The sequence below is a fragment of the Culex pipiens genome, chromosome 1 (assembly GCF_016801865.2).
Source record: "Culex pipiens pallens isolate TS chromosome 1, TS_CPP_V2, whole genome shotgun sequence".
Lineage (NCBI taxonomy): Eukaryota > Metazoa > Arthropoda > Insecta > Diptera > Culicidae > Culex > Culex pipiens.
In genome coordinates this window covers 80,171,599-80,196,536 of record NC_068937.1, presented here as the reverse complement: position 1 = coordinate 80,196,536, position 24,938 = coordinate 80,171,599, and the positions used below count along the sequence as shown (strand labels likewise).

The following is a 24,938-nucleotide window of genomic DNA, read 5'->3' as shown; positions in this document are numbered from 1 at the left end:
TCAAGGCAAATCCGAGACCATCTGAAGAAAGCCAAGTTGGATAAGAATCGGCGATCCGGAAGTTAAATTTAGTGAAAAAGTGAGTATTATAGTGAAATTAGGTGTGTTTCAATAAAAAATTAAATAAAAAAAAAGTAAAACAACAGTTTTTTTTAACAGCAACATAACCTAAAAATCCGAAATGACAGCACACGACAATAGCACGACATCCTAAATAACAAAACCGTGCGACGTCGGTCGAATGTCGCACGACAATGTCGTACAATTTCGATTATCGATCGCACGACAAATACGACATTTTGGTGCAAAAACGTATGACATTCGAGCGAAAGTCGCACGACATTGTCGTGCGACGTCGTACGGTTGCACGGACGACAAACGACGGACGTCTGACGGACTTTTCAGTCAGGGCAGGCATGCCAGATTTTGAAGATTTTCGGGCACATCACAAAAACGCAAATGAGTTTAACTTGATGGCAAATAATATTTTACAAATCTGTTTTCGGCAAAAGAAGCAAAACATTGTAATCTTTTTCGTGATTAATTCATTTAATTAAAAATAATCGAATAACATGGCAAAACAATACGTTTGAGCATTGGGCCTGTGCTCGAAAATCTTCAGATGTGGCATCCACTAGCGTGCACAGGGTGGGGCAACATGGGGCAAATGCCCTACCCTCCCTGAGAAATTTGTTCTTAATTTGGACAGGGGGTGTCCATATATGACGTAATTTTCAAAACGTTCATATTATTGCCCCACTTTCCTCAAAGAGCTGGGCACGCTAGTGGTGGCATCCCTGCTCTGATAAACTTTTTGCTTTGAGTTCATCCAGGAAAACAACTTTAACGCACACATGAGCACAACATTGTATCGTACACGAGAATTCACCCCTAATTCATCTAAAGATCGTTGCGCCCCAAGTGGCGGATATCGGCATAAGCCGTCATCTCAGACGGGGAGCATTCAGCGATTATGTGAAAAGGGACATTCGAAAATTACGTTACCCAATTAAATATTGGTAAATTTTGCAAAGTTTTTTAATTGTCAAAATGTCAAAATGTCAAAATGTCAATGTTGGAGTACGAGGGTCCGGACTATCGGAGGGATCGCTGTCGATGGGTTCCAGACCTGTCGACGGAGAACATCGCAGCGATCCCACCGTACTACTACGACCTCATCATGCGCGCGGGATCGTCGGGAGCAGCGAAGAGCGATCGGGAAGACTCGCTCTATTGCCCACTTGCTGCGGTGGTGAACGGGTCACGGCAAACCCTACTCAATTTTATTTTACATTTTTGATCTTTGTTAGTTTTAAGAATAAATTTGTCATAAGTAATAAATCGCGTTTGTAAAGTAATAAATTTTGTATATTGTGAAGTATTTAAAGTGCGTGTTTTGTGTTTGGCCAACTTGGGACAAGAAGCCGCCTAGCGAACTCCACAACTGTACAAGGTGAGAAGGACCAGCACGGGGGAACAGCTCGACGGTGAGAGCTATCGAAGGCGGCACGGCTCACATCCCCACATTGCTGGTCCTTCGAACCGGATAACTCCGGGAAGGACCGTCGAGGCAACACATCCGGATCTTTCGGGCCGCGTGAACCGCGGGGACGACGCCATCGCAGCTAAAGCGCGCGAAACCAGGTCGCGACGCTGTACGACGCCATTGCAACCGGGCATTCAACGGGACTCCGCATTGTCCTGTCGGGATAAAAAGGACCTTTTCATCACGGCGAGGATCGGCCATCGCGGTAGCTTACTCCATGTAACTACCTTTCTGGTGAGGTAAGCTAACTCCGCACTACGCCTAGTATATGTCTTGGCCGAAGCCGAACTCCACTCTAACACCATTCTCTTCACGTCCTGCTGTGACTTTTGCGACTTCCGAGTCCACCGGCCGACGGAACGGCCCCGTGGCAACTTCAGGCGCTACCAATCGTCGGTGTGGTCAACCGCTGGTGCGGTCAACTACCGGCGCGGACAACTCGAGCGAAGACGATTGCTGAGTTTCGATTTGGACGACTACCGGTGCGGGAATCCGCCGGTGAAGACGAAATCACCCGAGCAGGGGTAAATAACACGGGAATACCAAATTTTGGTATTACTTGAGCAAATAACAGCGACCAAAATGTGCCCTTGGTTGCCCAGTAATAGATGGTAAAATACCATGAAATCATACCAAAGTCTAGTATGTGGAAGGGCACAACAATACCAAACCATGTTATTCCAAGGGTAAAATAATACCTCAAAATAAAACCATTTCAATACCAAGTTGAGGTCTTCTGAATTTTTTAACATTGCTTGAATACCAAAACTTGGTATTGCCATGGTTTAATTTTTAGGTATTCCCGCGCCCTTGGAAAATCATATTTTGGTATTCCTGTGGTCTTCCACATACATGATTTTGGTATGATTTGATGGTATTTTACCATCTATTACTGGGCAACCAAGATCACATTTTGGTCGCTGATATTTGCACAAGTAATACCAAAATTTGGTATTTTCATACCATTTCTAGTGCAGCAGTTGCAGTTAGTGAAAAAACGGAAATGATCCATATGCAACAGCCAAATCTACTCACCTGATGATTCCATGTTGTTCTTAGTGATATTCTTCACCACACCGAATGCATTTGTCATTGATGAACGGCCTGTGCATGAAGTTCTTGAAGATTCTGAAAAATAACAAGATTGAAAAATAAGTGTTATTAAAATAAAACTGGATTGAAATTCACCAAAATTCAATAATCTTTCGATTGACTCGTTTTTCAAAGTATTTGGTTTTTTTTTCAAGTCATTTCAGCGCAAAATTTATTATCTTCTCCAAATTGGTAAAAAAATCCCATAGTTTCAGAGAAAATTGATAAAACACTTTAATACCAAAAGAATACCAAAATGTGCCATCCTGACTTAGAAAATTTTCCACAATTTCAAGTCATTTGAGTAGGGGGTATATCAAAAATGTTTAAAATCAAGTTTGAAATTTCCGGTTTTCAATGAAAGCATTCGCTTTGAGACATCATTTTAGTGCAAAATTAATTATTTTGTCAAAATTGGTCAAAATTTTCCCATAGTTTCAGAGGAATTTGATAAAACACTGTAATACCAAAAGAATACCAAAATGTGCCATCCTGACTTAGAAAATTTTCCACAATTTCAAGTCATTTATGTAGGGGGTATATCAAAAATGTTTAAAATCAAGTTTGAAATTTCCGGTTTTCAATGAAAGTATTCGCTTTGAGACATCATTTTAGTGCAAAATTAATTATTTTGTCAAAATTGGTCAAAATTTTCCCATAGTTTCAGAGGAATTTGATAAAACACTTTAATACCAAAATGTGCCATCCTGACTTAGAAAATTTTCAACAATTTCAAGTCATTTATTTAGGGGGTATATCAAAAATGTTTAAAATCAAGTTTGAAATTTCCGGTTTTCAATTAAAGCATTCGCTTTGAGACATCATTTTAGCGCAAAATTAATTATTTTGTCAAAATTGGTCAAAATTTTCCTATAGTTTCAGAGGAATTTGATAAAACACTGTAATACCAAAAGAATACCAAAATGTGGTGTTCGACCATTGACAAATTCTGCAATTTTGCAATATCAAAACAATACCTTTAATTGGTATGATAGCACATTTTGCTCTTGCATAATCCTTAAGACAAATTTTAAAGGGTCCAGGAATACCAAAATTTGGTATAGATACCAGAGAAAGGTATTATTACGCATTTCCCATGTTATTTACCCATGCTCGGGCACCTGGACTAAACTAACGACCTAACTTCTAGGTTAGGCTGGGGCCAACATTTTCTTCCCCGTCCGACGGAAGGCATGATCAGACAAATCTCGCCTCGAAAATGCCACCGGGGGCGACTGGAACCGAACTCAGTGGCCCCATGGGAACCGGTATCCGGAACATCCGGGGAGACCATATTTGGACAGGATCTTGTCAAGGATACTAGAAATAAGTTGTAGAGTAAATATCTTTCTGATTCCACGATGTTTGAAGTGTCACTTGACCATTTTGAATGATTTTGAAAAATGGCCCCACGGGAACCGGTATCCGGAACATCCGGGGCGGCCATACTTTGACAGGATATTGTCGAGGGTACTTGACAAGAGTTATCTGGCTAATTTCAAGATGTTTGAAGTGTCGCTTGACTTTTTCGAGTGGTTCTGAAAAGTGGCCCCATGGGAACCGGTATCCGGAACATTCGGGGTGACCATACTTTGACAGGATCTTGTCGAGGACACTAGAAATAAGTTGTAGAGTAAATATATTTCTGATTCCACGATGTTCGAAGTGTCGCTTGACCATTTTGAGTGGTTTTGAACAATGGCCCCACAGGAACCGGTATCCGGAACATCCGGGGTGGCCATACTGTGAGCAGATTAGGTTTTTTGGCAACAATGATACTTTTTTATCATATTTGCTGTAAATATTGAGGATTACAATGATGTTTCAATCAGATTTATGACCAAGTTCTGCCTAGCTCCGAGAACTTCCAGAACCGGTATCCGGAACATTGACTCAGAGACAGCTAGTTTTGCCTCCCCTTAAAGGGGGGAGGGGTCAGGGGGGATGGGTCGTATCTTAAAAGATGGCGCAACTAATCCCCTTGATTTTGCAACTTGAAGCACTCAAATCGGTTGAAAATTGGCTGAGCTACATCGATTTTACTAAACACAAAACGTCTTTACGGGTTAAAATGGATTTTTAAATCAATTTTGAAAAATTAACCTCACGGTTCTTCTTGACAGAAAAGCTCCTACTTGGGACCATAATTGATCCACAGACAAACAGACGGGACACTCGAGTTCCGAACCATCGTCCTCCAAAAACGGTTATTTCAAATTCAATTTTGTTTCGGCATCCACTCACCCGGCGCTGATGGCGCTGCTGTCGTGACAGCTCGCCCGTCTTTTTTCAGTGTGTGTGAGTGTGATGCGTGTTTTTTTGTTTTTAAGTTGAGCGTGAGCACATGTGAGGCAGCAAATGAAAACAAAAAAAACAGCCTTCCATCTCGAATGCCTCCAGTGCAACCCGCCGGAAGGTCGCTTCATCTATGGAGAGTTCGAATCCGGCCGAATGCATCTGAACGACGAGAGCCAGCATTCCCGCACGTAGTGATCCGGCGGAAACACGAGCAAACGGACATTTACGGGCACTTCTTCGACACGCACGACTTTGGGTGCATCAATCGGAGGCGAATGTACCCCACGAGGGCGACTCGGACAGCGTGACGGACCGGAAGCGGTCGGACATGATGGAGTAGTACAACGAGGCAGAACGAGTGCCAGAACCGTGCCGAAAACCTGAAGTGGCACACTCTTGCTTTTACCCCACTATTAACCCGGTAGGCCTGTTCAACTGCCTGCCGATGGCGAGGCTGCTGCTGAGGCGCCCGCTACTGCGGAGAAAGCCGGATCCTGTGGTGGAGTCATCTCCTTCGGAGCAACCTGCTTATCCTTCATGGACTGCTGCTCAGATTGCTGCTGCTGGTCGTCCTTTTGGCATTTTGACGATGTTGCGTCGATCGTGAGCGCCACTCTTCGCGACTTTTTTCGTCTCAGTCGGCCCCTTTAGTTTTGTTGGCTGGCAACTTAATTACGCCGTGGACCGTTCCCCGCAGATGTTTCCAAATGCCCATCGTGGGGATCAATTCCGTTTGTTTTGAATTGGATTTTCCTATTCCGGCGGCCACTACTGGTGTTTTTGTGACCGGGATATCTGGTGACAGGTGTAATGGTTCATGTTTTCGTTGGAGGAGGAATCTTAGACGGAACATGCAAGCAACGGGGAGGACTGGTGTGGTTGTGTGGTCTCTGTAATTGTGTTTGTCTTGCATCGCTGCAGGTGCTGCCGCATGATTTGCCTCATGAATTTCTGCCATTGGAAACGGAACCGACCCACCGTCATTTTCGGCCGTTGGTCTTGATTTATTTATTTTGATTTTGTTACTGATGATCAGCAACAACAAAATTATTTCGAAACAGCTGTTAATGTTTACAATCGTTAAGGTTCGATTGTCTCACGCATACACTGACATGATACATGACAGTAATGGGGTTGTATTGGTGTGTTTGGGCTGCGCTTCGGCATAAGCTCACCAGGCAGCGCTGGCGTCGCCGTGATTTGGTGGTTTGATGAAGGACGATGGATTTCAAAAATAATTTGTATGGAGAGTCACGTCTGTTTGTCTGTGGTTGATCCATCGAAAAAATTTTGTCTTGTCAAAAAAAATAATTTTGCATTAAAATGAAAAAAAGTGATCACAAATGGTTTTAATCATGTTTTTTACCGTTGTACATAAAAATTGACATAGGGCTTTAGTACCCAATTGATTGAGAACCGATTAAAACCCCGCTTTACAACTGGCGCAAATGACCTTTAGAAAACTAACCCGAGGAATGTCAAATCAAAACGCGCCCGCTATCTTTCACTGCGAAATGCGCGTAGTATTAAGGGACCATCCACAAACCACGTGGACACTTTTTTGGAATTCTCAACACCCCCCCCCCCCCCCTCGTGGACAATTGTCCATACAAAAAAAAACGTTTTTGTATGGAGCGTGGACAATCGCCATACCCCCCCCCCCCCTAAAGTGTCCACGTGGTTTATGGATGGTCCCTTAATAGCCCCACCAAATTTGAGCTTGATCACAAAATGTTGATTTAAATTTCACACTGTTTTGTGCTTCATTGAAGTGGAATGACTATAAATGTGCAATGAATTTTGTTGGTGTCCTCATGATATACTCACCCATCAATGTTCATGATTGAATATACAGCTAATGACATACTTTCATTAGACTTTTTATATTTATTCTTCTGATTGAGCTGGTAGAGTCTTAGTTCAGCCAAAATTATTTGCATGTTTTCATCCACTTTCGATAAATCAAACCATAATCGTCGCCCTTTCTCGTGTCTCACTTCCGATACATGATGATCTGAAAATATATTATTTTTTATAAATGTAGCAGTATGGTAAAAAGTGCTGACCAAAAAAGTGATACATGAAAAAAAATCTGTGTAGGCATTTCGAACGGAATGCGGGTGCTTCGAATGAATATGGACCGTCCAATTCCAAGGCGCTAGAGATACGTCTTCTACAAACGCCAACCAAACGGCCGACTCACCAAGAAAAAGCGCGCGACCAAAAATAACATGGGAAAAAATATGTGTCAGCTGAATCAAGCAATGCCGGGGACAACCACAAACTCGACGAATTTGAGCCAAAGCCAAGCAGCAGCAGTTTGACGGCTAAAACTAATAGCCACATCAACAACAAAAAATACTACAAAACAAAACGACCAGTAGGGGAAAACAGCAAAAACAACGATCAACCACAAATGGAACTTGAATACGACGAAGATTTCGAAGTCATGCGATGATCTGACCTGCCTCAACGAGCGACGGGAGCAGCTGCGATATTGTTTTAAGTTTTTCGAATCCTTCAACCAGCAGTTCGAAACGGTCGATTCTGCGCCCTTAACGCAATTTTATATCTGTTTAGCGTAGTTTTTTCAATAAATGTAATTCGTTTAACTTTTGTTTTGTGTACCTAGTAACAAATGTGTTTAAATTAAAGTTCTGTGTTTGATTTGTAATTGCGTGTTTTATTTGTGAACTGGCGAGAATCCCAGAAGCCACCCCAAGCACAGACTACCCACCATCAACGAACCAGGACCAGACCAGCCAGCCCAATCCAATCCAGTCGATGCAGGGGGCCACCAGAACTGTACAAAGACAAATGGTGGCAATGCTATGAAATATTAGAAAGGACGACAAAGTGGATTGAATTCTTAAGTAGGTTTAAATGAATTAATGCTCCAAATTTACTGAAAGTGATAACAAAATGTAAATTCAAATGTGTTTTCCTCTTTAACAATGCTTCTTTTATTTTTTGAAAGAAGCTATTATAGCTGCCAACCTGGATAAATAAATCAAACAAAAAATAATGTATTCTTATTTATCATATTTGCAATCCTCAGGTAATTTTACTAACTAAGCAACAACATTCTACTTCTAAACAAAGATTTACACATACTAAGGTCCAAAGTGTAGTTTGCATGTATTTAAAAAAAAAGTATTAGGGAGCTTAGGTGGAATAAAAGAAAACAATTTGTATTAAATTTCGGAACCTTGTTGAACATCTATTGAAATTCTTATGTGTTGTAAAAGCTTAATGTTAACTGATAAATAAATGATTATTTAACGAAAAAAAGGTATTTTTTTAATAGTCAGGTCATTGAACTTTCTACAACAGGCGTCAAGAGGTTTGTGGTGTCCGATACTGTTGCCACTGAACTGATAATTAAAAATAATTGAAATCACTTCCTACCAACGTCCTGCATCATGCACACCTATTTTTTTTTAATCAATTATGTCTTTATTGAACTTTCTTATAATAATTACATTGCTTTTACATGCTAAGTGGTATGGCCTAATGCTCTTCATCTTTGTTGTATTTTTCGTTTTATTATTAACTGATCACATTTATTGTATTTACTTCAAATTGTTTTACATTATTGCATTGAATCGAATACATTTGAGTAAAAATGAAAAAAAAATCAATTTAACAAGTAATCCTAATTTAAAACTAAAAAAAAAATTCATTGCAATATTTAAAATCACTAGAACGAGTAAACTAAAAAAAAAATCAAATCAAATTATTCGCTCTACAGCATTGCCTTGGCGTTCTCGATTGCGAGATTCCTACTCGAAACTAGGTGTTCGAAGGCTTGATTGTTGAGGCAATTGCAAACCTCTTTTTACACCTTAGCTTCCATCCATCCCGGGATTCGAACTGACGACCTCTGAATTGGTAGTCCAACTGCCTACCAGCGACTCCACCGAGACAGGACCCAGGGAGACGACTCCTACACCTGGACTGAGCTAACGACCTAACCTTTATAGGTTAGTCCGGGGCCAACATTTACTTCCCGCCCGACGGAAGGCGTGATCAGACAAATCTCGTCTCGAAAAATGCCACCGGGACCGTCTGGGATCGAACCCAGGTCGACTGGGTGAGAGGCAATCACGCTTACCCCTACACCACGGTCCCGGCCGAGTAAACTACGAACTGTATTTTATGATGAATGCTCCTGGCGAGTTTTGCAACCACGCAGTGTTGTTGTCATCTCGATGAAAATGTTCAAAAGTTCTTGTGGTGAAAACAGGTCACTACTGCCTTCACCCGTTGATGTTGGTTGGTTTTCCCTCGGTTGCTGACTGAAGCCTGGAGGTGTTGTATTCTCTGCAACTCTTTGCCGCTGATTCAACGGCAAAGTCTGCAGATTTGGAACCACTTGAACAGCAGGCGACGCCAAAGCAGGAAAATCCACGTCCGTGTATGCTGGTAGTCAGGGGCGCCGACTAGTCCAAAATGTTGGGGGGGCACGGTTGTTTTCCGAAATCGATAAGTAAGAGTGGCTTTAGATGTTAATGTTTCTTGTATATCACGAATTTTGAAATTTTATTACGATGTGATACGATTTTTTTTCATCCGGAATTATTTTTTTTTAGAAAATAATAATTTATTAAAACGTGATTGAGAATGTTAATTAGGGGGATTTTTTTATATGTTTGAAGGGCGAATTCCTTCTCATAGGCATATTGTCACTTATTTTCTAGAAGTAGCAGTCAATAATAAAAATAATCAGATATTTAGAAATTCAACAATACAAATACTCTAAAAATAAAAATAAAAGTAAAAAGCCAAAATTTAGTTCTTCAGAAATAAAAAAAAACTACACATTTAAAAAAACATCTATTTTTCAAATCTGCAATTTCGAAAAAAAACACAAAATTCAATATTCCAACATAAAAAAAATAATAGTATAAAAATTCTAGGGTTAAATAAACTCATGGCTTGAAAATGTTAAGAAATCAAAAGCAGGAAATCAGAAATTTAATCAATCAGTAATTTAGAAATAAAAATAAAATTCAATGTTTAAATAAATCGAAAATTTAAAAATAATGCTTTTGACAACAAATATTTTTTTAAGAATTTAAGAATTTAAGAATTTAAGAATTTAAGAATTTAAGAATTTAAGAATTTAAGAATTTAAGAATTTAAGAATTTAAGAATTTAAGAATTTAAGAATTTAAGAATTTAAGAATTTAAGAATTTAAGAATTTAAGAATTTAAGAATTTAAGAATTTAAGAATTTAAGAATTTAAGAATTTAAGAATTTAAGAATTTAAGAATTTAAGAATTTAAGAATTTAAGAATTTAAGAATTTAAGAATTTAAGAATTTAAGAATTTAAGAATTTAAGAATTTAAGAATTTAAGAATTTAAGAATTTAAGAATTTAAGAATTTAAGAATTTAAGAATTTAAGAATTTAAGAATTTAAGAATTTAAGAATTTAAGAATTTAAGAATTTAAGAATTTAAGAATTTAAGAATTTAAGAATTTAAGAATTTAAGAATTTAAGAATTTAAGAATTTAAGAATTTAAGAATTTAAGAATTTAAGAATTTAAGAATTTAAGAATTTAAGAATTTAAGAATTTAAGAATTTAAGAATTTAAGAATTTAAGAATTTAAGAATTTAAGAATTTAAGAATTTAAGAATTTAAGAATTTAAGAATTTAAGAATTTAAGAATTTAAGAATTTAAGAATTTAAGAATTTAAGAATTTAAGAATTTAAGAATTTAAGAATTTAAGAATTTAAGAATTTAAGAATTTAAGAATTTAAGAATTTAAGAATTTAAGAATTTAAGAATTTAAGAATTTAAGAATTTAAGAATTTAAGAATTTAAGAATTTAAGAATTTAAGAATTTAAGAATTTAAGAATTTAAGAATTTAAGAATTTAAGAATTTAAGAATTTAAGAATTTTAGAATTATAGAACCTTAGAATTTTAGAACCTTAGAATTGTATAGTTTTAGAATGTTGCGTTTGAAAACTTGATGATTGTTTTCGCAAGAGTTTGCGTAAGTTTGATTGTAGATGAAGTGCTATGGGAAAAGTACATTGGTTTTGTTTTTGGAACAACATGCACAGATAGAAATCTTATGAGCAAATCCGTAAAATCTATGTTGACGACATCTCTCAAATCATTCACCGATGCCTCTGTGCTCTTGTTCTAAGCTTACTGATTTTCCTAGAGAGCACATTGGTATAGATAAAACGTTGTCGATTTAGAAAAAAGCATCTAAATCCAGAAAATTGTAATCGATTTCTTTCAAAACTTGCAAGAATTCTATCCGTGTGTACAAACAATGTTCCATTTAAGTTTTAGATATTATTTTCAATTATTTCCTTTTTTTTATATTTGATATAAGAATATTTTTCTTCCAAAATTTCTGGGGGGGCACAATGTATGGGCTGCCCCCCCAGCCAAATTTTAGGGGGGGCAAAAAGTACATTGCCCCCCCAGAGTCGGCGCCCCTGCTGGTAGTGTTTTGCGACGATTTGGTTGGTGTCTCGTCGTCGCTTGCTGCCGATTTTTTACAAACTCAACACGTTTTGGGCAGCTCCGATTCTTGGTAGAATGGTCGCCGCCGCAATTGAAGCATTTCGCTTCGATGTTCTCGTTGATTGTGTTGCAAGCTTGAGTTTTGTGCTCACCTCCGCAGGTTGCACAACGACTCTTAATGAAACAGTTCCTTCCACCATGTCCAAACTGCAAGCAGTTCGAACATTATGTCACGTCACGGTTAACTGGACGATAACGTTCCCAAGTCACGATGATGTTGCAAATTGCCCGAACTGCTTTCAGCTCAGACGGCGTTGTCGATCCTTTCTCGATTGTTGATCACGATACTTGATGTCCTTGTTGTGTCTCGTCATCTTGAAGACTACGATCACGTTCAACTTAAGAGTTTTGAGCTCTTCTTTCAGCACACTCACATCCATGTCGTACAGGCCTCGGAGGACCTGTTTCATGGGGCGTTTATCTGGATCGTCATGACTGTAGTATTCAATCTTTGTGTTTTTCAGGAAATCCCGAACGTAGTTGTGATCTTCCAAAATACAGCCAAGAAATCCGTCTAACAGTGGCCAAATTAAAAAAATCCGGCTTGCCAACGTTGTCAAGGGACTATCCATAAACCACGTGGACACTTTTTTGGGAATCTCAACCCCCCCTCCCCCCTTCGTGGACAATTGCCCATACAAAAAAAAATCTTTTTTTGTTTGGAGCGTGGACAATCGCTTACCCCCCCCCCCCTCCCCGCCTCTAAAGTGTCCACGTGGTTTATGGATGGTTGTTCCGGATCGAGCCCTTCAAAAATAGTGGACTGTATTTGTGGGGGGAGTTTAGCTCGTCCAGAGCACACGCGGGTCAACGAACTTTCTTCACAACACGGATCGAAGAAGAACACGGTTTGTTGCGCGGAGTAAAAGTTTATTCGCGGCGATCGAGGCTGAAGACTTAATGTTTATTTACTTTTGATCATACATCAGACCTATCTTCCACCGTCGGGCTCTCTTCTCTCTATTTTCCTCTCACGGTTCATCTTGCTATAAAATAGCATCTTAGGGTAAAGGGCGCAACTCTTGATTCTAAACATGTCGCCCGCCAGTGTCTTGCGAACCTTCGAGGTGAACGGACACTAGAGCTGCGGTATTTTTTACTACCTTAGCTCAGAGTTATTTCATAAAAAAATTCACAGTCTTTTTAAAGACTACCTGTGTTATTTTCCCAAATTCTAAACAGTCTATTCAAGACTAACCCCACCTGAAATTTTGTTGTATTTTACAAACGAAGCCATCTTTTTAAGAGAACTTTGCTTGCAAAATGCGTCAAAACAAAGGTAAACGCAAATCTTCTGAAGATTTGGTCGTTACGTCGGTGAAGCGTTTGAACGCTAAACCGGCTAACGGAAACAGAAAAAGAAAACAGCCTCATCCGAGGTCTGATTCTGATTCTGAAAGTGAGGTCAATCCTCCAATTCCATTGGCAAACAGTTTCGGTGTTTTATCCGAAACTGTTGACAAGGATCCTTCTCATAGTACTGAGCCTTCTGCCGTCGAGAAACGAGTAAAGGCTCCGCCAATTGTAGTGACTTCCGTCTCCGATTTGGCCAGCTTTCGAACGCAACTGAAGAATTGCAAGGAAACTTGCAATTTGAAGGTTTCGTTCCAGCTTGGTCGAAGAGGAGAATGTCGCTTGTTGACGGAATCTTTACAAGATCACCAAACTTTTGTTGGTTATTTGAAAAACCACAAACACAATTTCTACACGTATGAGACCAAGAATGCTCGTCCATTCAAGGCGGTCCTGAAAGGTCTCTCCAACGACTTGTCGGTGGATGAGATCAAAAACGAACTTAAGGTGTTGCTTGGCTTTGCCCCATCCCAAGTAATACCAATGAAGAAAAAATCAAACGGGAATATTTCTCGCTTTGGTTTGACTTCACAATTTTATCTGATTCATTTCAACAGAAATGAAATCAACAATTTGAAACTTTTGGACAAAGTTCAGTTTTTGTTCCATGTACGGGTAAAGTGGGAGCATTTTAAGAAACATGGCGGTAATGGCCAGAATCTGACCCAGTGCCGGCGTTGCCAGGCATTCGGTCACGGTACTGATCATTGCGCCATGGTTCCAAAATGCATGGTTTGCGGGGATTCTTCTCACGACAAGGACAATTGTCCCGTGAAAGAAGTCACCCAATTTAAATGTGCAAATTGTGGTGGAAATCACAAATCAAATTTCTGGGATTGCCCCATCAGTAAAAAGGTTTTGGATTCTCGTGCTAAGCATCAGCCGAAATCCAAACCGAAATTTTCTCAAAGTCAGGTTGTAGGGGAGAGTGGGGAGACTTGATCCCCGGGGACACTTGATCCCAAGCCTTTATCTCGTCAGCATGTGGGTAAAACAATTAGCTTTGTTCTAGAAAGTTGTGCGAAATTAACTCAAACTCATTGTAGAAAACAAAGCAAAAAATTTAAAAATGTTTAGATTGAGTTATACACATTTTTCTAAAACGAGCTGCAAAAAACTTCCAAGAGATCTTTTTTTCTTTGTTTTGATATGTATAGAAAACACTCAAAAAATATTCAAAAAAATATTTTTATACATGAATTGTTTGATAAACTTATCAACTCCAAAACCCTTACGCATTTGATATTAAATTTATCGTCATACTATTTTTACAATCAATTCTTTAAAAAAGTGCGTTTAGGGAGACTTGATCCCTGCATTTTTACAGTCACTGGAATCAGCCTCAAGATTAATTAATTGGGCTGGGTTTTCATATATAGTTTCCTTTAGTATAGTTGTACATAACTTACTGCAGTTTTAACCTTTTTTCAAAAATTTCCAGGGGATCAAGTCTCCCCACTCTCCCCTACCTGCATCTTTAAATCAAACGTTCGTGCTGTCTCACTCGAACAATGCTAGAAATACCCCTACCGTGGAAAAGTTAGGTAACAGCAATGGCATTTCTTATGCCAACGTCGTTTCGGGTTCGGGTTCATCCACGAATTTTAAATCCTCTACCAATTTTCAAATTGGGCAGGTACCTCAAATTTCATTTGAAAATTTTTCTGCTGGCAACGCTTCTTCTGATCTCGGCGATGTTACGTTTGAAAAAATGACATTTTTGCAAAACTCACTGTTTGGTTTGATTCAAACAATGAGTAATGCTACATCCATGATGGAAGCTATCCAGATTGGATTAAAATTTGCGAATGATGTTGTTCTTACCCTGAAGTTTAATCATGGATCTAAGTAATTCCATCAATATTATGAATTTTAATGCTCGCTCTTTAAAAGCGAAAGAAAATGAATTTTTCAACTTTTTACGAGTTCATAACGTGCATGTTGCTGTTATAACCGAAACATTTTTAAAAACTGGCACTTATTTGAAAAGTGATCTAGATTATAAAGTTATAACCAATAACAGAATGAATCGAAATGGCGGTGGAGTTGCAATAGTTATCCACCGTAGTATGACTTATAGCACTTTACGTGACTATAAGTTAAAAGTTATTGAAAGTTTGGGCATTGAACTTGAAACTTCATTTGGGAAAATTATGATTGCAGCTGCATATTTGCCTTTCCATGCACTGGGGAAAATAAAAATTATTTCAAAGGGGATTTGAATAAACTTACTCGGCATAGATCTCGATTTTTGATCATCGGTGATTTTAATGCCAAACACCAATCTTGGAATAATTCAAAAGTAAATTCCAATGGTAAAATTCTATTCAGAGATTGCACTTCTGGTCTTTATTCGGTTTTATACCCGAATGGGCCAACTTGCTTTTCTTCTGTTAGAAATCCATCAACAATTGATTTGGTTTTGACAAATCAAAGTCAGTATTGTGGTCCTTTAGTGACTCATGCTGATTTTGATTCTGATCATCTTCCAGTAACTTTTTCAATTTCCCATGAAGCAGTTACCAGACCCAATAGTTCTGTGTTTAATTACCACAAAGCTAATTGGGACAGGTATCAGCATCATATTGAGAATAATTTAAATCATGATTTTGTTTTAGAAACCAAAGCTGATATTGATTCAGCCTTGGAATCTTTAACTAATGCAATTTTGGATGCTAGGAATATTGCTATTCCTAAAGTTCAAGTCAAATTTGATTCTCCCATTATTGATGACGATCTTCAGCTTCTGATTCGTCTGAAAAATGTTCGCCGAAGACAGTATCAACGTTCTCGTGATCCTGCACTGAAGCGAATTCAAAAAGATTTGCAAAAGGTTATTGACCACAGATTCACTCTCCTGCGAAATGAAAAATTCGCAAGAGATGTCGAACAAATCAAACCTTATTCCAAACCTTTTTGGAAACTTTCAAAGGTTCTTAAGAAACCTCAAAAACCCATCCCTTCTTTAAAAGATGGTGATAATATTCTATTAACTAATGGTATGGGGAGAAAGCTCAAAAACTTGCTCAGCAGTTTGAGAGTGCTCATAATTTCAACTTAAATGTTTTGAGTCCTATTGAAGATCAAATTTCAATAGAATTTCAGAATATTGTTGAACAAGAATTTTCATCAGATGAAGTTTTGAATACGGATCTGAATGAAATAAAATCTATTATCAAAAAAATTGAAAATATGAAAGCATTTTTTACCTTTTAATTAAAAAATTACCTGAAGCAACTTTAAGTAGCTTGGTCAAAATTTGCAACAAATGTTATGATTTGGCATATGGGTCATTCCATCTCAACTGTGCACGAAAAAGTGCAAATTTGAAAATTACCCTCTCCGATCCTGTTTAAATTTGGCAGGGCTGTTGGTACTACCAAAACATGCAAGAATCCCGAATTTCATCCAAATCGGACCACCCCCTTCATTTTTGTACCTCCCCAAAAAATTGACTTTTTGGCGATTTTTGAGCGAAATCCCTATTTTCAAACCGCGATAGCTCAGGAACCACAAATCTTAGAAGGTCGGTCTTAGACTCAATTTTGAAGGAAATTGGACGTAGAATCCACTTCCGTGTTCAAAATTTTGACTAATTTATTTTTTCTACCTGTATTGCGCAATTGGAAACTTCAAACGGCCGTATCTCAAAACACCCCAACTTATTTTTTTGATTTGACCTCACCATCGTATTCCCCGGACAATTTTACATAAGAATCACTTATCTACAGAAATGAATATGTTTCGTTCCAGAGATATTGAATTTAAAATTTTGTGTTTTCGAGATTACCTACATCAGCTTCATTCGCCGCATCTGCTAGAAGTACACAGGCGGGCTGATCAATAACTGCTACCTGGTGTTTTGGGAAATGATTAATTTAATTTTAATTTTTTTAATTTTACGCAAATATTTATTCAAACAGCTAATACCTTGATCAATCTATTTTGTGTAAGGCATATTTATTGGGTTATTTTGATACACCGTGTTGCTAACCGTTTTAGAGTACCTCCAAGGCCATGACTAGGGCCTTTGTCATGGGCGGTTGTTGTTAATTAATTTATTTCTGGCAGCTTTAACCTTCTTGGTCATTCGCTGCCCTATCATGGGCGGTAGCAAAATAGTGCCATTCAGCAAAAACCCCAAAATCTGATGTATGGTTCAATAGATTGATCATATTAAATCAATTTATATATTGTGAGCCAGCTCCATTTGATTAAAAGATGGTTTTGGTCAAGTTACATTTAATAAAAAAAAAAACTTATGCGTGAGGACAGCAGCCGTAGTGTGTTCCAAGAATCCAAGAATGATAGAAGAAAAGAAACATTGTTGTTCGGACGGTGTCGAGATCATCGCAACTATATTTTGGGGAATTATCCGCTTTGCAGCAGATCAAACTTGTGATTTTCTTACATTTTTCAGTTTTATACTTTCCAGAAATCCTTTTCCTACTCTTTGTGATCGTCCTTCAATAGAATACAACGTATCAACAAATTTTATTCATTTTAATTCATATTTTTACTCAATAATGTATTGTGCACTTATTGTTCAGTAAATAACTAACAAGATTAATTGCATTTTCCTGCTCGCTCCGTCGGAATCCAATTCTGCCCTTTACTGTGTGTCGTTATTGCTCTGTCTTATGGTTTAGCACAGAAATTCACCTCATTTTTTTTAAGCAGATACACATTCGCGATTAAACTCCAGTTTCCTACAGTGTTATACAGCTAATTTTTGCCCAATTTGGTAAAAATTATTTATGATGAAATATCAGTTCAATAAATGACCAGGTAGGTAGTAGTTATTGATCAGCCCGCCTGTGTGCTTCTAGCAGATGCGGCGAATGAAGCTGATGTAGGTAATCTCAAATACTCAAAACTTTGAAATTTGATATCTCTGGAACGAAACATATTCATTTCTGTCGATAAGTGATTCTTATGTAAAATTGTCCGGGGAATCCGATGGTGAGGTCAAATCAAAAAAATAAGTTGGGGTGTTTTGAGATACGGCCGTTTGAAGTTTTCAATTGCGCAATACAGGTAGAAAACATATTTTAATCTTAATTTTGATCACGGAAATGGATTCTACGTCCAATTTCCTTCAAAATTGAGTCTAAGACCGACCTTCTAAGATTGGTGGTTCTTGAGCTATAGCCGTTTGAAAATAGGGGTTTCGCTCAAAAATCGCCAAATAGTCGATTTTTTGGGGAGGTACAAAAATTGAGGGGGTGGTCCGATTTTGATGAAATTCGGGATTCTTGCATGTTTTGATAGTACCAACAGCCCTGCCAAATTTGAGCAGGATCGGAGAGGGTAATTTTCAAATGCTGTTCCGCTTCAGATGGAATGACCCATATTTTCCCAGTAGTTGGAAAAATGCCAAAGTAGTTCCGAATTTAAAACCGGATAAAAATCCTGCTGAAGCCTCAAGCTATCGGCCCATTAGTTTGCTTTCATCTATTAGTAAATTATTCGAAAGAATAATTCTTAATAGAATGATGACGCACATTAATGAAAATTCAATATTCGCTGATGAGCAGTTTCGCCTTGGGCATTCAACTACTCATCAGTTGTTGAGAGTTTCAAATTTAATTCGAAGCAACAAATCTGAGGGCTATTCTACTGGCGCTGCTCTTCTAGACATAGAAAAAGCATTTGACAGTGTTTGGCATAAAGGTTTGATTGCGAAATTGAAAAGGTTTAATTTTCCGATTTATATCGTGAAAATTATTCAAAATTATTTGACGGATCGTACTCTGCAGGTATGTTATCAGAACAGCAAATCTGATCAACTACCTGTACGTGCTGGCGTCCCTCAAGGAAGCATTTTGGGTCCAATTTTATACAATATTTTTACTTCTGACTTGCCTGATTTGCCCCCAGGATGTCAGAAATCACTTTTTGCTGATGATACAAGCATCTCCGCCAAAGGTAGAAGCCATCACAAGAAGATTACAAAAAAGCTTGGATATTTTCAATTCTTAATTGAAAGAATGGAAAATTACTCCAAATGCTGCAAAAACTCAACTTATTATTTTCCCTCACAAACCAAGGGCTGATTTTCTTAAACCAAAAAGTCATCACATTATAAAGATGAATGAGGTAATTTTAAAGTGGGAGGATCAAGTGAAATATCTTGGACTTGCTTTTGACAAAAACCTACCTTACAAGGATCACATTGAAAGTATCCAGGTTAAATGTAACAAATATATTAAATGTCTGTATCCACTTATAAACAGGAATTCTAGACTTTGTCTCAAGAATAAATTGTTAATTTATAAACAAATTTTCAGACCTGCCATGCTTTATGCTGTGCCGATCTGGACAAGCTGTTGCTTAACCAGGAAGAAAAAACTTCAGAGGATTCAGAACAAAATTCTGAAAATGATTCTGGAACTTCCTCCCTGGTTCAGCACCAGTGAACTTCATCAATTAGCCGAAGTTGACACTTTGGATGTTATGTCCAATAAGATAATTGATGCATTTCGACAAAAATCATTGCAGTCTTCAGCTGCATTGATCCGCTCTTTATATAGTTTATAAGCTAGTTTTAAGGTATCCCTTTTCCCTTTTGTACATGTAGGACCTCCTACATTTGAAATCACTGAATAGCGAAAGCTACAATATTTCATGAATAAATGAAAGTTGCTAGTATTTAAAATTGAGGTGAAAAGTCATCGATTGTGATTGGACACTCAATAATATTTTAACTGAATTAATGTACATGAAAGAGAAAATCAAAATAAATATAAATTAAAAAAAAAACATGCCACCCGCCTTGAAACCTGTGGTTTCAACTAATTGAAAAAGCTTACTACCTAATTGATAACACTAATACTAACTGCCGAGCTCCTGTGGTCTAATGGTTACAGGTTTCGCTTTACGAGCGGAAGGTCGTGGTTTCAAACCCACATGGCTCGGCACATCCTTTCCCCTGTACTCTTCACATGTATAAGGACCAACTGTTCTCTGTGTAATTGCCCTACAGAGCTCCACGGCCCGATCGCAAAAAGTGCTTTGAAGGGACGAGTTTGTCAGAAATCAGAACTTAAGGGCTAGCTGGGTATAAGTAAACGTAAAATGTGCACTTCGGTTCTAGCGATACATTTGGACAGTACAGAGTGGAAAAGGCAGAGCCAAAGAGGATTGAAAAAAACATTCAAACCTCTTCGGCGGCGAAGTTACGGCAGTGGATCGCTCGACACACTCGCTCAACAATAGCGTGTGTGCGTGTCCCATCTGCCTAATAACAGAAGAAGCCTTTGTGATTCTATAAATAGAATTGCAAGTCCGCAATAGATCTAATTCCTGGTCGCAGTGGATAAGTGGCATCAAACAAAAGAGAACATAAAATTGAACACACTTAGGGCTAACTTCACTTCACAATATTTCAATACGATCAATTGATCTTCTGCTGGTGTAAACAAACTTCTGCTGCTATCATGGGGTGAACATCGTGGATGAAAACGACGGTGCCTTTTGTGCATTCTCTGCTGCAACGCTGCATTCTGCTCCCTGGAACGGTCATCTGCTGCTTCAGTGCTGCCTTGGTGCAGCCTTCTCGTGGGTGTCGCCGCCGAGTAGCGGACGTGGTGGTGTGTTTTGCTGCCGTTGCACTATGGGGTTTCAGGCGGCCATAAATCGAAAAACCGACATACTCTAATTATTTTTTTGGTATTTTTTTCGAAAATAAAACTAAGAAAAATCCGGAGTTTGAAAGTTGTAGGTTTAAAATTCACTGAATTGCAGACCTTCAAGGGCGAAAATGGTAAGAAAAAACATGTTTTTTTGACAAAAAACTGATTATTTTTCATAGTTGTACTGTGTAGCTGTTTAGGTATTTTTTCCTGCATCATTATATTAATAATTTCGAGAAAAATTAGAATCCTGCGCTCTAATTAATCGCCGCAGAAAGATATCGTCGCAATGGGAAAACCTGTAGAGAAGGCAAAAAAGTAGGCCAAGACGAAAATTGGAACTTATGGTGCTGGCTTTCGATTGCTTGTTGGTTTTAACTGCAGTTGACTGATTTTTGGTTTTTGGAGACGGAATCTGCGGTTCTGCGACCTTTGCGGCCGGCTTAGTTGGTGGCCTTCGTACCGGTGCCGGATTATGAGACATTCGAGGCCGACTGGTGGTCTTTGTACCAGGTCGGATGGAGGCACAGCGAGCGTTGTAAGGCTCCGTCGGGTAAGCTTCCCCCTCGTTGGTGAACCGGCTACCCAGGAATACTCATGCCCTAACGGGACCCTCCTTGAAGGCCTGTTCGAAGGCCAGTCGTTTTTTTTATGGCGCTAAGGGGCGCAATACGATGGGGAAAATGGACCCAAAAATTCGCAGAAACATGCTTCAATGCAAACCATCAAAAGCTTCGTTTTTTACTCAGAAACAGAAACAGAATATGATAAAAAAAAATCCCACCTCACGAACCGATGTACGAGTTATTTTGTTGACTTTTTTTATTTAATTTTTAATTTTTTCATTCATACGAAAACTAATTAATTTTTTTTAACCAATAATAATTTAAAATGCCCAAGAATGGAACATTAAAAAAGCTTCCAAGATCTTCGGTGACCACATCAAGAACCGTATTTAGGAAACAGCGTAAACTGATCATGCGACGCATAAAACTTCTTAAATTTGAATGGAGAGTGTCTTAAGTGTATAATTTCGTCTCCTGGACCGGTTCCCATGTTTCCCAGTGGCCACATCTGATTTCCAAAGCCTAACAAAGTCTTCGACCCCTACCTCCCCCTAACTGTGTTACATTATTAGAGGTTGTGAAGAGGCCTGAGGCTGGATAATCAAATTCAAATTTAAATCAAACATAATCCCTGCAATAGAAAAAAGAAGTTACTTATTAAATAGTAAATTTGATTTTCATTATAAAATGCTTACCAACTGAAATGATCGCTATCAACGCGAACAAAATTGAGCATAAAAGTTGAGCTGAACTGACAGCAATAAAAAGTAAAAATCTGAACGATTGCTGCGATCAATTGAAAAAACGCTTGCGCTCGTATCTTTGAGACCCCTACAAGAAAATCACCAAAACTGATATTTTCTCAATACGCGCAATATATATTCAGAAAGGTAATTGATTCAACTTTTCAATAACATTTTACAAAACACACTTTTACAGGCTAAAAAAAATAATAAAAATCAAAAAAGATGGATTTTTATTCAAAATTTAGTTTTTTTCAACTTTGTTAATGGAGTACTTTTTTTGTGTGCATTTGTGCGATCTGAAAATTTTGCAGCAACCATGTCCTAACTTGTCTCAAATTTCAAAGTGCACTTATGTGCACTTTTTGAGTTATGCCATTTTGAACATTTTGATTCATGCAAGAAAATTAATGATTTCGCGTATACGCTTGGTTAAAATCACATTATTTACCTGCGGAGGCAGAAATGACGTACCTGCTATGTATGTTTTGAAATTGATTTGATATTCATGACTTTGTTGGTACCCTAAGTACGTTTAATAAAATTAGAAATTCCTATTCTAAGTATTTTACAGAAACGATTCGTCGAATATTCATATCAGTTCGTTGTTGTGTTCTTTTGAAAGTATGGATAATAATACCGTAGTGTCCCTGTACGATATAACGAAGCACTATTCTGAAAACGTGAGTTGGTGGTGTGCCTCGAACAAAACTTGATGTAGTAGGTGTATGTAGCGTGCGTAAACTGGAACAACTTACCCCACCAGGTGAATTCTGGCGCTCGATCCGCAGATCATCGGTGAATTCCTGGGGGCGTTGTTCTTCTTCGCTGGTTAGGGATGTCTTCTAACTTCGACTTCAAAACTTCGTGGTCGGGATGTCGATTTGCACGTGTGAGCTGGCCAAGCCCAATGTCGAGCGAGAAATCGAGACCGACTGGCAGGATTCTAGGCTTCCTCCAGTGAGATGTGGTAGCGTGGGTGGGTGTGCTACCCAGGGCTGTGGAGTCGGAGTCGGAGTCGGTGGAGTCGGGTCTTTTTGGGGACCTGGAGTCGGAGTCGTCAAAACTCGAATAGTCGAATGGCTGGAGTCGGAGTCGGAGTCGGAGCTGGCTAAATTTTATGAGCTGGAGTCGGAGTCGGAGCCGGAGTCGTAAATTTCTGATAGACCTGGAGTCGGAGTTATCAATATATTTTATATAATTTATGAACTTATTTATTGTTCAATATTTGTTATAATTTTTTGGTTAATTACCAATTTTTTAAATGTATTTATTGAATCGCGTGCACTGCGTTGACATTTTTTTTAATCAATTTATTTTTTGGATCAAGATAATTATCAGATGTCATGTTGTTTTCGAAGCATTTTTATTGTGATTGGAAAGCTCTTATTGTGTAATTTCACTAAGATCACAGCATGATAATCTGTTAATCCTCTCTTGTCAATGTTTGTATACACTAAACTATAGTTTCATAACTCATGCAATAGTGAACAATTGTGGCTGTGTAGTCAAAAAATTAAAACATATTTAAATAATTATTAACATATTTAATTGATTCTTTGCTGTCTCATTTTGCTTGTATTTACAATATTTAAAAAAAAAAATATTCACACCCCTTGGGCCCTATGCGCATTTTGTGATGAAACATGTTAAGAATTCAAAAATAAAAAAGGTGCTAAAAAAGTTTATACACCTTTCGAAGATAAACATAAAGTTATTTGTTGACAAATCACCATAAATAACTCCAAATTGGCATCTTTGACCGATATAAAATAATTTAGATTGAATATAAAGTTTACTAACTACTTAGTATAAAAGTTTACATAACTCTGGAAATTCTATATAAAACTTATCTAAACTTAATTTTGCAAACTTTTAATTCAACTAAATGTCAATATATCACCATAGAATTGCTAAGAATTTAAGTAGATTTTTTTTTATAGGAAAAGCTCAGTTTAAGAGGTAGTTACAGACTGAATTCTTACTTCTAAAACTTATGCTAGCTAGCTAGTGGGAAGGATTTTAGGTAGACAAATCCTTCCTTATGTATTATTTAGGACACCAACTTTGTGGGTCTAGTTTTATAGCAGTTTTCCTGTTGTCCTAGCCAGGTGGACCTAAATCAACAAGTCTGGGCTTGTTGGGAAAGACAAACAGAGAGTCCGATAATGATCATGTTATCGGGCTCGGCATCGGAACATAATTCAAGGACGCCTCGCAACAAAAAAAACAACTATTTTTTCGCTCGACGAATGACGGAAGACAATAAAACTTCCCCGTCAAATCTAACACTTTCAAAAAAGTTACTCATATTTGGATCATAATTTGGATTGGGTCACCTTAAATTAATTAATTGTAAAATACAAATGTTGACAATAAACTTACTTTCATTCAAAAATGTCATGATAATGTCACTCTGATCTATAGCTCGATCGTCTGCTTCTGTAAAAATGATTTTATCTTCGGTACTTCTTACATGACGAGTGTGTGCATTGTTTGCCTCAGCAGAAAGTTTGTCATATACATTTAAAAGAAATTGTGGAGCCGATTTGCTAGAAAAAAGGAAAAAATGTATTTTAATTTTTTAATCAATAAAAAAAATAAATTTAAATATGAAGTTAATCTTTCAGTACAATGGTAAACTTAAAAACTGGAAATAAAATATCCTCTGCTGTTGATTTATTTTTTTCTGGCTGACAAACAGTTTATTAGAAAAACTGTTTAATAAAATTTATAAAATTGTTTAAAAAAAACCACAATTGCTGGATCATTAAATCAGACTAACTAAATCAGGGATGCTCAAAGTTTTTGAATGGCTGGCCAGATTTTGAAGTTTATGTAAAAACATGATTCAAAAATTGCAAAATACATCTATCAGCTGTTTTTTTTTTTGAAACTGTATTTTTTTTTAATACTTCCGGCATTTATTCAAATATTATTTTTTCTTAAATAAAAAAAAAACAAAAAAAGCTGAAATATTGCAATTGTTATGCCTCACCCAACGTTTTACAATAATTTTGTAAATAAAATGTATTCCATAGTCTGGTATAGGTTGGTGGATGACTGATACTTTTGTGACTGAAGACAATCGTTGTTGAACAAATTTAATGAACATGAAAAATGGTCTTTAACTTGTATTTTCCAGTGCTGTTAA

General features: G+C 37.7%; 1 long non-coding RNA gene across 1 annotated transcript; it reads right to left on the bottom strand.

Annotated features, from left to right (window-relative positions):
- Positions 1-2: 2 nt before the first annotated feature.
- On the bottom strand, positions 3-24,368 carry LOC120431797 (uncharacterized). Its single transcript, XR_005607957.2, has 3 exons — positions 24,170-24,368; positions 6,764-6,950; positions 3-21 (listed from the first exon to the last, which is right to left on the bottom strand). It is a non-coding gene; the product is annotated as an uncharacterized LOC120431797 (long non-coding RNA).
- Between the last annotated feature and the right edge of the window lie 570 nt (positions 24,369-24,938).